Here is a 16,623-nt window from a genome sequence, read left to right as displayed (position 1 = left end):
TCCTGAGCATTCAGAAGAAGAAACAGTTCAGGACTCAGGGGAGGGAACAGCTGGCTGGAGAGAAGGGCCCATGAATTCTAATCCCAGGGCTGCCATCTGGCATTGACCTGGGACAACTCATTTACTCTCTGCCCTGGAGGCTCTTTCTAGAATCCCAGGGCCTGAATAAAAACAGACCTGGGAGCTCAGAGAGTGAAACGACCTGTCTAGACTCTTGAAGTTAGTGCAGTTCACAGGCAAAACGGGAATCCACAGGCCCTACTCTCTAGCCAAAGGTTGTGTTTACTGTGCTGGGAGGTTTCTTGCATTTTCTTTTGCTGTCTCCTTGCCCTTATATCTGAACTCCCAAGAGTTTCCCTGCCTTGGGCGGTTCACTCCCTGGTAGATGTGGCTGCAGGCCCCACGTTGTCAGAAAGCACTTTGAAAAGACAGAGGATCAGAGCAGCCCTGCCCCTGTCTCCCTCCAAAGGGTTTCCCGATGGTTTGGATTCCAGGGTGGCTGCCCACTCGACAGGAGTCGGGCTTTACTCCTTTGATGGTGGGAGTGTGTATCTGCAAGCAAAATCTGAGCCTGGCCCTTGAGTTACAGAGAAAGCTGTGTCTGCTCGGCTGGTGGTCAGTCCCCACGAGAAGGTGACCTGGAGTTGAGCTGCCGCTTTGGCCGTGGACCCAAAATGGGGTTTTAGCTAGGCCAAGCTTTCAGGTGAGTGAGTGAGTGAAGGTTCTGGGGGCTTCTACTTTGGCTCTCCTCCAAAATAACTTCCTGGAAGGCAATCTTTCACCCCCTGGCCAGAGGCTTACAGAGATGAAGTGGCCCTACAAAGAGCACACAATGTAACATCTGTCTGGGACACCATTAGACAGGGCCCTGGCACAGACTGGCAGGGCACGAGACTTTTGCCACCTCTCTATTACAGAAAGGTCCTTGCTGTGGCTTCAAACTAAGTAGAAGGCAATCTGTTTGTCTGTTATCAGATTATGGCCATGCATTCTGTGCTAGGCACTGGGAGGACACAGCGGAAACAGTCATGGTCCCTATCTTTGCGACATTTATTAAATGAGCAAATTATACAAGTAATCATTTAAGTAAAATTTGATAAGTGCATGAAAGAAATGTAAGGAGGCTGGGGGGACTATGGAGGGACCTAACCTAGCCTGGTTTTCACGGGAAACTTCTTTTAAATGGTGATGTGTCAGCTGGGGCCTGAAGGACCAGTAAGATCTAGCCAGAGGGGAGCATGAGGTGGGAAGGATCTTGGTGCTCCAGTAGGAGCCAAGAGGACCAGCGATGAAAGTGTAGTCAGCTGGGGGAGGAGCACACGAGATGAGGCTGGGGAAATGGAAGGGAAGGCCACTGCTTCTTTGCCACCACTCTTAACCTGGTCTGAATGACTCCTTTCAAAACAAAAGGGCTAGTTGAGACCCACCCAAACTGCCGTGGCATGTCCCCAGGGGAGGCTGGGGCCTCTCCCTAGCACAGGGGACTCTAACAGGAATGCTCAGGAGAGGCGCTTCTAGCCCCAGCCTGGGGTTCACCAAATGGAGTGGTCCTCACCTGGCAGCACTGCTTGGGGGAGGCAGGAGGAAGGAGCAAGAAACACTACGCCCTTACTTTCCCTACAAATCCTCTCTTACATTTTTCCACTGCTTTGAACTGTTTATTAATACACAACAGAAGCCATTTCCCTATTTAGATGGGTCCGCTGGGAATTCCACACCATCACCCCCCTCCTGAGGTAGATAAAAAACGTTAGCTTTCAAGATTTTATACTTGGATTTCAGAAACTAAATTACATTAGTACGTCCGGTGAGATGGCGCCATAGCCTGTTCCTATCTACATGCTCCAGGCACTTCAAGGCCGATAACATCAGCGTGTCGAAGCAGCTCGATCCAGACAATTTGCAGCTGGCTGGAGCTGGGCCAGAGGGGGGTGGGTGGCAAAATTCTGTCAGAATCCAGAGCAGCCCAGGTTCAATTGTAGACTGGATCCAGGATTTTCGGGTTCTTTCCATAGACCGTCAGCTCTCCTATCTTTAGAAAGAGAACACATTTTAGTCCTACCTAGATGTAAGAAGGAGTTGAAAATTACTCTCCTAAACATTGGAATAGGATAAAATCACTGAGGGTCCAACATTGAGGTTTTCACTGGAGTAAAAGATAGAAGGGAGTAGGGGGCAGAGTGGGAGCCTTAATGTGAACAAGGCAGGTTCCTACTGCCTGTGAAATTAGATGTCCGTGTAAAAGCCAAAATACTCCTGGAAATGGTTATTCTGCTTCCTCGAAGACCAGATGTGAGGGCTTGTTACTAACCTTCTGACTGCCACAAGGTTGTGGAGTAGAGAAAGTGTTGTTCCCCTGCCAGGAAACATGGGAGCTTTCGGAGTTTCCTTTCTAACTGAGGAGAGGCTGGTGTCATGGATGTCTGGAATTTAACAAAGATTTAACTCAATAGAGCAAGCATCTCTTTCATAGCAAAATATTTCAGCTTATTGGGTTATTTCAAATGCATCAAGTAGCATAAAACATTCATTCAACTCTGGCAGCATTTGCAGACCTATTTTTGTAAATAGCCAAACACAGTCTCTTCATCTTCAAAACATGATTTTTTCAAAATTCAGTAGGCCCCCAAGGTCATGTTTCAGGAGAAGTCAGTCCCACCTCACTGATGTTGCCTGTTCTCTGTGCTAGTGCAAGGCTGGCCTCCTGGACCTCAGGGCCCTGCCAGCTCCCCCACAGGTTCCCGTGTTTGGATGCAGGAGACAGAAGAACTGGGATCTACCCCAACTCCAACTGCACATTTCTTAACTTTTCTCACAGGAGAGGCAGGCAGTTTACTATCCTCTGTTACCATACCTGAGACATGGACTGATAATTAAGTCGAGTGGTTCTTTAATTTTACTTTGTTTTAACAGAAAAGTATTACTGAAGGTTTTTAAAGTGAGGAATCATGATCACCACATAATCACGATCACTCGGAGCATAGGTTCCGAGGTTGAGCCTCTGCTGGATGTTCACGGTTGGTAGAGCAGTGTTCCAAGTTCTAGAAAAACCTCAGTTAGGCTGCTCCTCTCCGTCCTGGATTCCCAGGCTGCTCCTGTTAGGTCTTTGCAGGCCTCCTGCCCCAGGGATTAGAAACCCAGAGTCTTTGCTGCTTTTTGGCATTGCCTGGGGAGGATGACCCAAGGCTAAGTCAGGGCACTGTGGTGTAGACAGAACTTGGCAACTCCCATCCCTCTGCTTACTGTTCCTTCCAGGTTGGCAGGCCTTGATCAGCCTCCCTTGCCTTCAGCCCACCCCTGCCCACACTTCCCAAGAAAAAGCAGACCCGTCATGATCTCTGGACCATGGCTGGACTTCTCTACTAGAGGGTTTCTCTCTCTGGGGAGTCTCACACCTCCCAAAGATCAGACCCATAATTGTTGAGAACAAAATTAAGTTTTTGCTGAAACATCAGCAAACCAGAGAACAAACAGCGTGTCTTGAGTTCTCTTTCTTGATGTCTTCAAACAGCTGGCCCTCCTCCACTGGCTCTCCCCCAGCCTCAACTGTCCTCCAGTCTCTCCCGTCATGTAAGAACCCCTCTAGGACTCTGGTTCTGGTTCCTCCTTATCTTACATTATCCTTCTCAAAACCTTGTCCTTCCTAGACATCCATGACACCAGCCTCTCCTTGGTCCTCTGCCTCTCTGACCATGGCTGTCAGTCTTCTTCTGCATACCTCTTCAGTACTGGTGTTCCCCAAGTTCTTTCCTTGGGCCCTTCATGTTTATAGATATACGCACACCCCAGCACAAAACAAAATCATTAGAACTTACCTGTATTTCTGTTTCTCTGTCTTGTTTGGTGGTATCACAATTCACCCATCAGTTCCTGCATCAGGAAGAAACCTGGGAGTCATCTCTCTGCCAAGTCTTCCCCTCAAACCCAGATGCAATCAGCCACTGAGCCCTGGCAGTTTGGCCTCAACGTGTTTTTCTTCTCCATCCCCTTTTCTCCAGGCCCACTGACCCTGCCTATTTCAAGCTTTTATTACCTCTTGCACTGCCTCTTATCTGGTCTCCTGGCCTCCAGTTTAATCATTCCTTCCCATTCTTTCCACACTGCTCCAAGAGTGATCATCTGTATAAATCTGACAATGGGCTTAAAATCCTTCAATGGCTTCCCATTATCTCCAGTTAAAGTCCAAAGCCCTGAACATGGCTTACAAAGCCCTTCATGACTTTAAGCCTTCCTCCCATTCTAGTCTCATCCCCTGCCACTTCACCCCTTCCTATTTAACATTCCAGCAAAATTCAGCGGCTCCTCTTACTGCTACATAGTCATATATGTCTTCTCGCCATTCCTTTCTTTTTGTTTTGTTCCCTACTCCTTTCTTCATCTGATTCACATCTACCTCCTGCTCATCCTTCATGCCTCAGCTTTGTTTGGAGAAGTCTTCCTGGATTCCCCAGGTGGGATAGGTGCTTCTATCCTGTGTACCCACAACACTATACAAACCTCTCTTCTGGCACGTGGCATATTATTGAAATTATCTGTTTATTCATTTGCTTTACTCACAGGCCTTTGAGCTCTTTGTGGGTAGAGACTATATTATCTTTGAATCCGTGGCACCCAGCACAGTGCCTAGAATATAAGTGCCCCTAAAATGTGGGACCAGCACTGAATGGCTGAGACCCTTTCATCTCCTTTTCCTGTACTGCCCTCTGCTTTTCTCTCCTGGGCTCAGCATCCTCTGTTGCCAGTGTTTTTTCTTGCTGGCTGCTTCCTGCCAGTCTCTCTCTCTCTCTCTTTTTCTCCATTCTGAGTTATTAATTGCTTCAGTGACTCCACTATTTCCTTCCTGTGGAGGACTCATTGAGCAGGAAGTTGGTGATCAGAAAGCATTCATGCCATCTTCTAAAGAGGGGCTCCACGTGTGTGCTGAGCACTGGAGACCTGATTCAATGATTACCAACCTCCCAAGTGTCTGCTTTATGAGACAGCAGTCTCACGGCCATGTAATTCTGATGTGTTATTTATCTGATGAGTTTATCTGATGTCTCTGAAAAGGGGCTGTGGTATAAGAAACAAGCAAATTAAATTCAAATCCTAGTGCTACCACCTTCAAGGTGTGACTTTGAACATATTACTTTATACAACCTGATTCTTCAATTTTAAAATGGGAATGCTATTGGCCCTTACTTTGTCTTTTATGAGGATTAAGTGAGATAATATATTTAAAGCAACAAGCATACAGCTGTGCATATAGCAGACATTCAAGCAATATTAACTAAATGATTTGATGAATTCCAGAAGAGCCACACCTGGGCTCCGTTGCTCTGCACAACTCTCTGCCTGGGCCCAGCCAGGGCTCTTGGCAGAGCTGCCTCCCCAAAATGAGCCCTGGGTAGTCTCCTGCCTCCTCCCCTACCAAACTATTGTCCTTTCTTGGTACTAAGAATGTAACCAGGTTAGGCCTAGGCAGAGGGCTCTCTGAGGGGCTGTCTGGGGATGGTGTGGGTGTAGAGGGGCTGGCCTAGAGCCTTGCTATTCAAAGTGTGGTCTCTGTACTAAGAACATTGGTATCACCTGGGAGCTTGTATGAAATGCAGACACTCAGGCTCCACTCCAGACCTACTGAATCAGAATCTGCATTTAAACAATATCCCCAGGTGATTTGTATGCACGTGAATGTTTAAGAAGCACTATCCTAGAGGGGTATAAATAAGCTCAGAAGGTGCGGAGGGATGTAGGCTGTGCAGGTGTGTCAGAGCTGTCTGGAAGAGGTGAAGTCTGCACAGGTGGGAGGAACTGGGGGCGGGGGTATAGTCAGAGCAAAGGAGGTGTTCCTCAGGGGTGTGGGCTGCAGAGCTGTAGGGGGCTCTTTGGGTGGATCTTGGTTATTTGTTGTTTCAGGGCCGTTTCTTGTGGGTGCCTCAGGAATGAAGTTGTACCTTTGAGTTACAGTTAGTGTCAGTGCGCCAGCCAGGGAGAGACCAGTGGGCAGGGAAAGGCACTCTACCACCCTGAGCCTGGGGAAGACCCTCCAGCAGGGACCTCACGGTCGTCTAGCTTAGCAGATGAGTATGGTTTCCCTGGAGAGATGCTTAACCAGAAACTGGCTGACTTCACTGCTGAAGACTTGCCTCGAGCTTGTGCTAGGCTAGACTCTACCCAACTCTTCCACTTCCACCACCAACTGGCACACGTGTCACACACACACACACTTGAAGAACTGACTTCTCTTTGGAAACTCAGGAGGGGGTTCATACGCTTTTGTGGAGTTAGCCCTCTCTGACGCCCCTGCTGCACAGAGCAGGCATGGGGAGAGGGACTGCAGGCCCTGGGGCTGGTTGGAGGCTGCAAGAGTTTGTTTCACCAGAGCCACCATCTCTCTGCCTTAAGCACTCTTAGCACTCTGAATCCTTGTTTGCCTTCCCAATAAAAACACTTCCCAGCAACCCACCTAGAGCCTCTTGACCCTTCTCTGTGGGAGAGTTGTTTGTGCATCTCAGAGGTAAGGAAAAGTCCCTGCTGTACTTGACCCCCAGCAATGGGGTGGGCTGAGTGCCTGGTTGCAGCAGAAGCAACTAAAAGTACTAAGAATAGAGTTCTGGCCCTTGGGCTGAGCCTCAACTGTCATTGCTGCACCCTCTTGACAAAGTACCCAGTGACCTAATAGCCAGGCCCCTGGTTTAACCTGCTCCTGCCCAGGCCTGACCCTCTACAGGAGGGAGGATAACAAACCTCTGCCACCATCACTCTCTCCTCTGTGTTCCCACCACCCTCCTTGTATTCCTATCTCTCATGCTCTTCTCTCTGCCTTAAATAGGCTAATTTGTGTGCCTGTTGTCTCCCCACCTTTAGACTAAAGTCTTCTTGGCAAGAACCGAGTTTTGGTGTTTTTCCCTCCCCAAGTACATTGTTCCCTGCCCGTGCTTTGTTGGTGTTTAGTGAATATCAAGTTTTTTAAACAAGTGCCAAGCTCACTGATGTTTAATTATTGGAATGACAAAAAGGAAAGAATAGGAGACTGCCCTAGCCAAAAAGTGGTGCTTGCCAGGCATAGTGGAGATTAGAGTTTGGACAAGCTGAACAGGAGAGGAAGGGCAGGGGCAGGAAACACCACAGAGGGGAGAAGCTGTTTGATACAAGCCCTCTAAATCCATTGCCCGTTGCAGACAAGTGGCTCTTTACTCTTCCAAGGCCAGAGGAAAGGGACCAGAGATGGCAGCTCTGTGGAGGCATCCCACAGACTGCCAGATATTACTTTGCTATCTTGAGAAATCAAGGAGTCCAAAAGATTCATGAAGCAGTGCAGGCCAGTCTCAGTGCCTTGAGTAACTGAAAATTACCGAAAATCCTCAAATGAGATTTGGGATCAGGATCTTGCTGAGGATCTACACGTCAGTCTGGCCCAGACCAAATGTCAGTGTCCCTTGACATTTCTTCTGTGTCAGCTTCCTACCACGTGCAGAGCTGAAGGACCAGTCTCAAAGACTCCAACCAAATCCCTCTATCGATTCCTGGGCCGCATCTCTCCTCACTGTCCCGTGCCTCCTTCCTTACCTTGGGGAACTGGAATCCACGTCCTGGAAGGAAACTGAAAGATCCTCTGGACCACGCTTCCTAAAGCTCCATTAGCCCCGAACATCTGGTTCCTTCCTTCTCCTCTGGGCCCTGCCTAAGGGGCACCCTGAGTAGAAGGCTCCCAGGAACTCAATCCAGAATCCCTCAGCCTCTCCAGCTCCCTTGGTTTTGGAATCATTTCCACTCTCCTGTGAAAGGCCTTGTCCCCAGAGTCTGTGTTGGCTGAACCTGAATAAAAGAAGAAGAGAAGGAACTGTCTCCTCTCCACCACCCACCCTCATACTATCTCCTCTTTCTGCCTCAGGCCCTGCCAGTTGATCTTTTTTTTCCCCATTTTTTTGTGTCGTAAAATATATATAACCTATAAATTTACCATTTTAGCCATTGTTTATCTATTGTTAAAGAAGTTTACACCCTCACCCCTTTCTCCATTGGGTGAGATGGTCTTTCCCTAAAGAGCTTGAATTGGGGGCGGGGGTGGGCAGCAGGACGTGGGGCTCAAAGACCTTGCAGGCCACAAGGCTGTGTAGGCCAAGACCTGTGTCTCTGTGGTTGAAGGTAGGGCAGGGGCCTCCTCAACATCTGACTTGGGATGAGCTTAAGGGTGGGGATGAACAGGCTAGACCAAGCCAGGCCTCCCGGAGGAACCAAGGTTTCTCAATTTCTGGCTCTGGCTCCTACCTCATGGGTCATGAGGCTTGTCCTCTAGGCCTTTGTGCACAGGCTTCCCCCAAACCACAGCTGCTACAGTGGGTGTCCCTGCGTTGAGGTGTCTGCCTTATCTCCCAAACAAAGCCTTTTTGGTTATAGGTTTCCAGGTGAGTGGGAATGGGAATGAATAGCAGAACTTCAATCTAGGACAAGTAGTCCTACCCCTGAAGAAGGGGGAGCAGGATTGTAAATCTTCTTTTTAAAAACTCACTGGTTCCTTGTCTCCCCACTTCAAAAATGAATCTAGTTCTTTGCCATCCCAGTACTAGCTCCCTATCTTTTACCGTCCTTTCCTCTCCCTGTTTCTGAGTAGCTATTTTTGAAAACTAAATAAGGGGTAAGAGCGTAGGAGCTGCCACTCCCACTGGGATAACTCCAGAGCCATTTTGGTAAATTCTCCCACTCCAAGTCTGAAAGCAAAGGAGACCTGAGGGAACCAGATGTTCGGGGCTGAGAGAGCTTTAGGAAGCGTGGTCCAGAGGAACTGTGAAGCTTGCCTCCTGACTCTGCAATTGCGTCACGGCTCCTCCGGCTGACATGGTGGCCCAGGCCAAGGACCGGTTCAAGCATGGTGCCCAGCTACCACGCAGTAATAGTGCTCCTTTTAGACCCTTTCCCAAGCTTCAGTGTAACAGTCTTCCCTCCTTTTGTTCTTAATTGGTGGCCTCAAGTCAGGAGTATATTGTCTGCCACATGATGCCCAGAGGGAATTCTATTCTTTGAAAGAAGATTCCCCAGAGGGAACAAGACAAATAAGGACTAGAGCAGAGCTCTCTTGGAAGATGATGGATGGATGTGATGACCTGAAATTCCCTGGCACATTGAAAAATAAAATATTAAAAAGCAGCTGTAGCTCTCAGTCATGACTGGAGGCATTGTAAATTGGAATAATCCTTTGGGAAAACAGTTTGGCAATGTCTATCAAGAATCTTAAAAACGCTCATGCTTTTTGACTTAGTAATTCTATTTGATTTAGGAAATGATCTTAATGCAAATATATATGGATTTCAGTGTAGCATTATTTATAATAGTGAAAAATTGCAGACAACCTGAATGTCTAAAATAAGTGAATGGTTAAAAAGCTATTGTACATTCCCTCTGTGGATATTATGCAACCCTTAAACTGATGGTTACAAAAACTATGTAAAAGTATGTAGTTGATTATGTTCTAATACTAATTTTTATAAATACAGACTATAAGATACAGTGTGTTTTTCTTTAAATGTTGTTCTATGCACATGTATTAGTTGGTACTCTCTGGTCACAGTAACAAAATCCAACTCAAGCTAGTTAAGCTAAAAAGGAGACTAGCCTGCAAGAACGCTAGGGTATCTCATAATGTCTAAGGTCAGGCATGTAGTCAAGCCCTGAAAGGGTAGGGAAAGATCTAGAACCAGAGCTTGAAGCCTATGGAGCACTTTCTCTCTCTCTTATGTTTGCTTGTTTCTGAACATCAACTTTAGTTTTGTCTCTCTGCCCAATGGCTTTCTCTGCTACCTAATCCACAGTCTTGAGCTTTACACCTCCTCTTGGTCCCACTTCCCAATTCTGGGGGAGACTGATTGGCTCCACCTGGTCCAAGCAGAGGTAGGATCACATAGAACCAACATGGTACATGGAGGCCCATCCCTATTACCATGAGAATGGCAGCACCAGCTCTCAGAGAAGGGAAACCGAAGTGTTGCTACTATAGTGCACACGAAAGACTCAAATACACTGGAACATTAGCAGGGGTTGTCTCAAAATGGTGAAACTCAAGGTGATTTTTAAAAATTTTTAGCATGTATTACTTTATAATAGGAAAATCTATTAAACTTGCTGTGGCTACAGTTGTTACTAGGTTTGGGATCCGCAGCACCCTCCTCCATTTTGGTTCTCCCAATGACAGTCTCCACAAAGATACTGAAGCTTGGTAGTGCTTGTTTATGGTAGTAAATTCTATCCTAGGAGCTCTTTAAGGAGAGGAAAATCCTCAGCTACTCACAGAGCCAATTTGAGTTCTGAAACTCTAGCTCTAACATAAGAATCCTCTCCACTTCTTTTCAGTGAACTTTACTTTGTCCCAAAATCCTCTGCAGAAGTCTGTATAAGAAAGAGTGCTTTCCTCTACATTCTGCTTCTGGCACTCTGGCTAGAGCTGGAAAGAGAGTGCACACCCAGTGTGTTGACTTTGTTTGAATTGAGTTCTTTTAGAGAACAATCTAGAAGATTGAGGAGATTTAGACTGATAAGAGAGGCCTCCTTGTGCTAGGCAGGATCCTCTGCCCCCTTTCCCATATTCAGGCTTCACAGACTTTTCTCCAACTTTTCTATTCTTCTGTCCCTCTTTCTAAGAGCCACTACCAACATTTGGAGCAACTGTCTCCCTTATATTTCTCCAGGTCTGTTCCAGATCTCTCCCAAAGGCCTTACCATTGTGAGAGGTCTTTGTCCTTCCCTCGTAGTGAGACCTCTAAGGGTCTTAATATGTCCCCAAAGGATAGAAGTCCTAGCAACTGCCTGGCACTGCAGGCAGCTTCTGGAGAAATCCTGGAGAAGGGAAGGTGGGGGATAAAAGTGGGAGCTACTCAGCAATTGGACTCAGGAAATGGGACTCAGGACTTCAGGTCATAACACAGAGTAAGAGCTGTCATTGGCCAAATGACTCTCATGTTGAGATGTGAAGTCAGGGACAGATGGGAATGCCTTAGAGACTCGATGAATAGCCGTCTGCAGGAAAGTAGAGAGATCTAACCAATGCCTAGACTACTACTGAATATTTTTGGACAGGAAGTTAGGTTTCTGCCCAGCCATGGACATTGGACATAAAGGCATTGAGTTGTAATTTCTAAATCTTCCTATAAAATATGATATCTAAATGTGCTTATTCCCACCCACTGCCAAGAGAGTGGGGCAAGTGGCATAACCCTGAACAGGGGGACCAGAGCCCCAGGTAGTTTCTGAGCTGACCTCTTAACAAATTGTGATAGAAACAGAGTTGGTCTTTGATGCACTATCTCGCTGTGCCCACGTGTCAGAGAGTGGCCTGAGCTCCAGCTCTTCCCTGCTTTCCTGTTTCCTTATCAGCACTATCCATCATCCTGGCCCTGTTTCTGCTCTAGGTCTGTCCTGCTTCCTTCTTTCACCTAGGAGGACTGAACAGGGTACAGACATGACTCTATTCCAGAGGTAGGCTTTCAGCATTTCATAACTGAGAACTGCCTCCACCAACTCCTTCCTAAAACTAAAGGAAAATTCATATGTGTTCAGCGAAGAAAGGTTAGATAAAGTTGGTACAAGCACTTTGCCTCTTCATACCTCATTCTAAATCCATTTCAATTTCAATCTTCCTGAGAATTAGTGCTTTCCTGTGGGAAAGCTAAAATTGAATCATGTCTCTACCCTGAATCATCTGTGCTCAGTCCACAAGACAAAGGCAGAAATGTTCAGGACCACGGAGAGCGCCTTTGATCCTGGCGCCGAGATCAAGGGTGGGTGAAAGATGAGGATTTGTAGCTGGGAGCCCAGCCAGTCTGGTCTCCTTCCACTCCTGGCCAGCCACCAAGTATCCCTCTTTTCCCCAATCCGTTAATATTTGCTCCCTTCCTTTACCTAGCTAGGCTTTTAGGAATTAACTTTTTAAACTTCTCACTCACCTTTCTGCCTCCATGTTATCTGCATCCCCCACCCGTCTTCACTTCTCTTCTATTTTCAGTAAGGAGCCTTCCTCTTCTAGTCCAAGGTTTTGGTTCCATCTCCTCTTGTCTCCTCAAAGACTATGCCCCATCAAACATCTCCTTTTATACCCAGCTTCCTTCCCCTCATCTAGGACAGTGGTCAGGTGTTCACTAGTTCCAAAGAAATCCTTCAGCTCCAAAGCTCCCTCTGGCTGTCATTCATTCTCATTCCTTCCCTTCTCAGTCTGGCTCCTTGAAAGAAGTGCCTGTGTTCACTATCTCTGCTTCCTCATCCCCTATTCCCTCCTAAATCTTCTGTAATCTGGGCTCTATTCCTACCCCTCTACTAAAACTGTTTGCTGAGGCCGCCTATGACTTCTTTTTTCTAAATATTGTCTTTATCTTATGGACCCATCTGTTTATTTGACACTGTTGATTTCTTCCACCTTGAAACTCTACTTGAATGGCTTCCTAGATCTTTTCCTACATCTCACCTTTCTGCTGCTACTCAGTTTCCTTCTTCCACTCATTCCCTAAGGTTTAATTTTCCCCAGGGCTCCATCCTTGCTTCTTATCTTTTTCCTCTGCTCTTTCTCTCTGAAAGGGCTTATTCCCCTCTGTGGCTTCCATCACCATCAGCCCACACCTCTTTCCTGAGGTCCCAAACCTCAAATCCTACTGACTAATGATATCATCTGGGTGTCCAAAAGACACTTCAAAACTCAACATATCCCAAATGGAACTCATCTGGTTTTCCCTGGCAATGTAGCTGTAGCTCCTGCACTGTCTGTCTGAATAATTAGTACCTCTTTCCCAATTACTCCAGACAGAAAGTCAGGACTGTCTGGACCCTTATATTTTGTCTCTAAAGTCTGTCACTCCTCCTCTTTTATATCGTCCTTTCTGTCCTTTCATCTTCTGCTCCTGCTTAGTTCAGGTCCCTGTCATCTCTTGCTGGCACTGTTGTAGTAGTTTCCTTGTCCTTACCTCCAGACTCATTCACCTGCCATCCATATTCTACATGGCTGTCCAAGGGTCCTTCTCCATCTCAAATCTGATCATGTTACTCTCCTGCTTAAGGCTTCATTGGCTCCCCATAATGTTCTGAGTAAAGAACAAAATCAAAATCAAGACCCATCCTTCACCATGATCTGAGCCCTCCCAACTTCACAACTTTATTTCCTGCCACTTTTCATCATATCTTCTAGGTTTCAACTATAGCAAAATACTAACTGTTCCTTGAATATGCAATGCTAGTTTCATGCTTCTGAGCCTTTGCAGATGTTCCCTGAATGTCTTTTCTCCTTCCTCTTAAGCTAACTGGTAAACCAATGTTCTGAGATCTTTTCAAGTGTCTTCCTCTGTGCAGTTTTCTCTGACCATCCTCCCTTTGTCCCTTTCCCTGTACTGTTCTATGGCCCTTCTTACCTTTATGGATAGTTCTTGGGGGCTCATTAAGGACCTATTTCCTGTTTATCTTTATGAGCCCCAGGCCTACCATTGTTCAATAAGTGAAGGAATTGTAGCAGAGTGGAGTGAGAAGAGGGAGAGGAGGCAGAATGCCAACTGGTCAGGCCCCTCCTCACCCTGTGGAGGAAGCACCTTTTCCACAGATACATCCCACATAAGCCAGACCCCAGCCTATGTGGTGCCAGGGCTGCAGCTGTGGGCCAGTCCCTCCCAGGGCACACTGCCAATGACTGTGTGGGCCTCACAGAACCTGTACTAATAAGAAGTTTAGAGCTAGCATAGATATAGTGCCCAGTACGTACTATTCTAAGTGTTCACATATATTACCTCATTTTGCCTGGCAAAAACCCTTGACATGGGTATTAGTATTAGTCCCATTGTACAGATGAGGAAACTGAAGCCCAGATCAGGCAGCTAGTAAATGGTGGAGCCTAGATTTATAAACAGAATGGGTTGACAAGTTGATATTTGTTGAAGCTGGTGATAGGTACTGAGGATCTCACTATTTTGCTTTCTCTACTTTTGTGTAAGTTTGATAATTTCCATAATAAAATATTTTTTAAAGGCCAGATGGGATTAAATCAATGGATTTAACCTTTTTTAAGGCAACAGAACCCTTTCTCCAACCAAAATCTTTCGAAAAGCTGATATATAAATGAAATAAAAGTGGATCTACTCTGGTTGAAGGGCAGCCAGACCCTCCTCCTGTTGCTCCCCTCTCACACTCAGCCCCGCCCAAGGCACGGGGTTCGGGGAACACAGTTTAATGAAAATCACTGGACCAGACTAACTCTCAGGGTTCTTCTGGCACTTTTGCCTTCCTCTGGTTGTATTGAGTTTGCACTGGCCATTAGCCTATGTATCCTGTCCCAGAAACAGTGAGACTGGGCTATTAATCATTTCTGCAGTCTGCGGAGAATTTGTTTGAAGGTTTGCAGAAACATGGGTTGCTATTAGAGATGCATTTCAATGTCTGTCTCTGCTGAGTGTTTATTAATAATCTTGCTAATCCCCACTCTAGTTCCCGGATCTAGCTAACTCCTGTCAAATGTCCTTGGGGAGCATTTTAAATTCTCCCTGATTTCTTGGAGCCAGACGCTTCCTTCTGCCTGGATTCCTCTCTGATACTTATATTCATGAATATTTCACATTTAATCTCCCTGATTACATTTCCATGTGATGCTTATGGTGCACTGGCTGCATTTCTCAGGGAAGACATACAGGAAGCCTACAGTAAAGGCTTGAGTTTGCAGGCACAGTGCCAGAGACCTTTGTTCTTGCCACCAGATGGCCTTCTATCACGGACAGTGACAGGAGATGCTGAATGGTGGGCTTTGCAAGGGGCTTCTCAGTCTAGGGCTTTGCACCCTGGCTCAATGACCCAAAGTGACTGGCAGTTTCACTCAGGGATCAAATGCCACCAGGACCTGCCCAGTGGCCTCGAAGACCATGTGTGTCCCTGTGACCCGAGTTGCTCCACAGCTTCCCAGCCCCCACCCAGGCCCCATCCTTCCTGCACAGTCTCCCTCCAGTGTTACCGTTGCTACCCAGTACTTCCAGCCCTGAGAGAGGAAACTGATGAACTCATCTGCACCAGGGAGGGAAGTTAGCCCCAAATGCCTGAGGGCCCATGTTTTTAAAGTCAGCCCCAGGGAAACGACAGTGAGGCTTGAACTCTCATGGGATGGATGAGGTTGCGGGTTATGGAGGAGATGCTTGATTGGAAGACCATAGATTTAGAAGTCACCAGTGTAAACATGTTAATCCAAACTGTAGGAGACATCAGGGTTCCCCAAGGAGAGAGAGGAGGGCTGAGGGCAGGACTTTGCAAAGGAGACAAAGGGCTGTGGGAGGAGACAGAAATGATGGCCAAAGAGGCAAGATGACCCAAGGAGCACAATGTCCTGAAAGCCAGGGGAGGAAGCCATTTCCATATGGGTGTGGTATGTGTGACATGACAAATACTGCAGAAAAAGTAATGTGACTAAGGAAATTGGAAATGTGCTAATGCTTCCCTGGTAGGTCCCACAGGCTGCTTTGGGAGTGATCCCTCCTCCCCGTGGCCTAAGGCGAAAGCCAGAGCCCAGCTGTCAAGTCCCCATGTCCCCTGCAGGTAGCACCTGTGAGGCTGTTTTGGCTGCAGAGAGACATGTGAGGCCACTGGAGGCCTGCTTCTCCAAGGCTGCAGGGGACAGGCACTGTCAGGAAGGAGTCTCCCAGGGAGGAGCTGTACCAGGGAGGCAGAGGATGAGGACTGGACAGCCTTGCGGCTCAGGTGTGGCAATCAGAGCAGAGGACAGAGACCCAGGCTCTACCCTCAGGAACTCTCAAACCACTATGGCAACACGGCCCACCCAGGCCCTTGCACTCTGGGTGGCCTGAAGGAACACAGATACAGCCAGGATTTCCTTCCCAAACGTTGCAGACTTTTCCCTTTGCCCTTAGTGACAAGCGTGTTTTCATTCCCAATGCCTCATTCTAAAAGGGACAGAAGCCACCGTAATGGTTATATATTCTTCCCTTGCTGGGTCACCAGCAGCCACTCAGATCCCTGGACCTGACACTGTGGGGCCAGTCCTGTAGCGTTCTACCTGCCTATCTGTCTGCTCTCTGCATCCCCAGAGACAGAACGGGCACAGCCTTGGATCCTCTCTGCAATCCTCAGACCTTGCACTTACCACTCTGTGGTCCTAGGCAGATGCCTAGGATGGCAGCACCCATATCAATGGCTGGTCATCAGTTTCTCAGGGAGAATATGAATGACTCCAGCGCCTTCCAACTGACTAGGGCAGGGTGGGCCAGGGCCCTGGATCTTGTAGCAGAGGTCTGGGTGTTTTGGAGTGAATAATGAGGCTAGATTAGTGAGCAGCACAGGACCAACCGGCCACCAGCTGATGTGTCATTGTTTGCATACCCAGCCACCCTTTCAGGTTCTCCCAGGAGACACTCCCTAGGTCTCATCTGTAAAATGGAGAAGGCCTCATGAGAACTCTTTTTGTCCAGTGGCTGCAGCCTTGAAGTCTGGCCTGGCTTAGCTAGTCAGTTCTCTGGATCCTGTGACAGGACCTGTCTAGTGCTGGGGAAACAGGGAGAAGGCCTGTCTTGGGAGCACCAACTCTGACTGTAATCCAGACTTAAATGCACAGGAACCCAGAAAGACCCTCCAAACAAGTGCACAGGAAGGGCCCTTAGAGCAGGGCAGCTAGTGCACAGGAAG

The 16,623-nt window shown here is 47.4% G+C and overlaps 1 protein-coding gene across 8 annotated transcripts in view; it reads left to right on the top strand.

The window, feature by feature from the left end:
- FAM219A (family with sequence similarity 219 member A) overlaps window positions 1-16,623 on the top strand; it is a 48,765-nt gene that overhangs the window by 23,993 nt on the left and 8,149 nt on the right. The window lies entirely within an intron of this gene.

Source organism: Equus quagga, chromosome 6 (assembly GCF_021613505.1).
Source record: "Equus quagga isolate Etosha38 chromosome 6, UCLA_HA_Equagga_1.0, whole genome shotgun sequence".
In the NCBI taxonomy this organism is placed as follows: Eukaryota; Metazoa; Chordata; class Mammalia; order Perissodactyla; family Equidae; genus Equus; species Equus quagga.
This window is presented reverse-complemented; position numbering and strand designations above follow the sequence as displayed.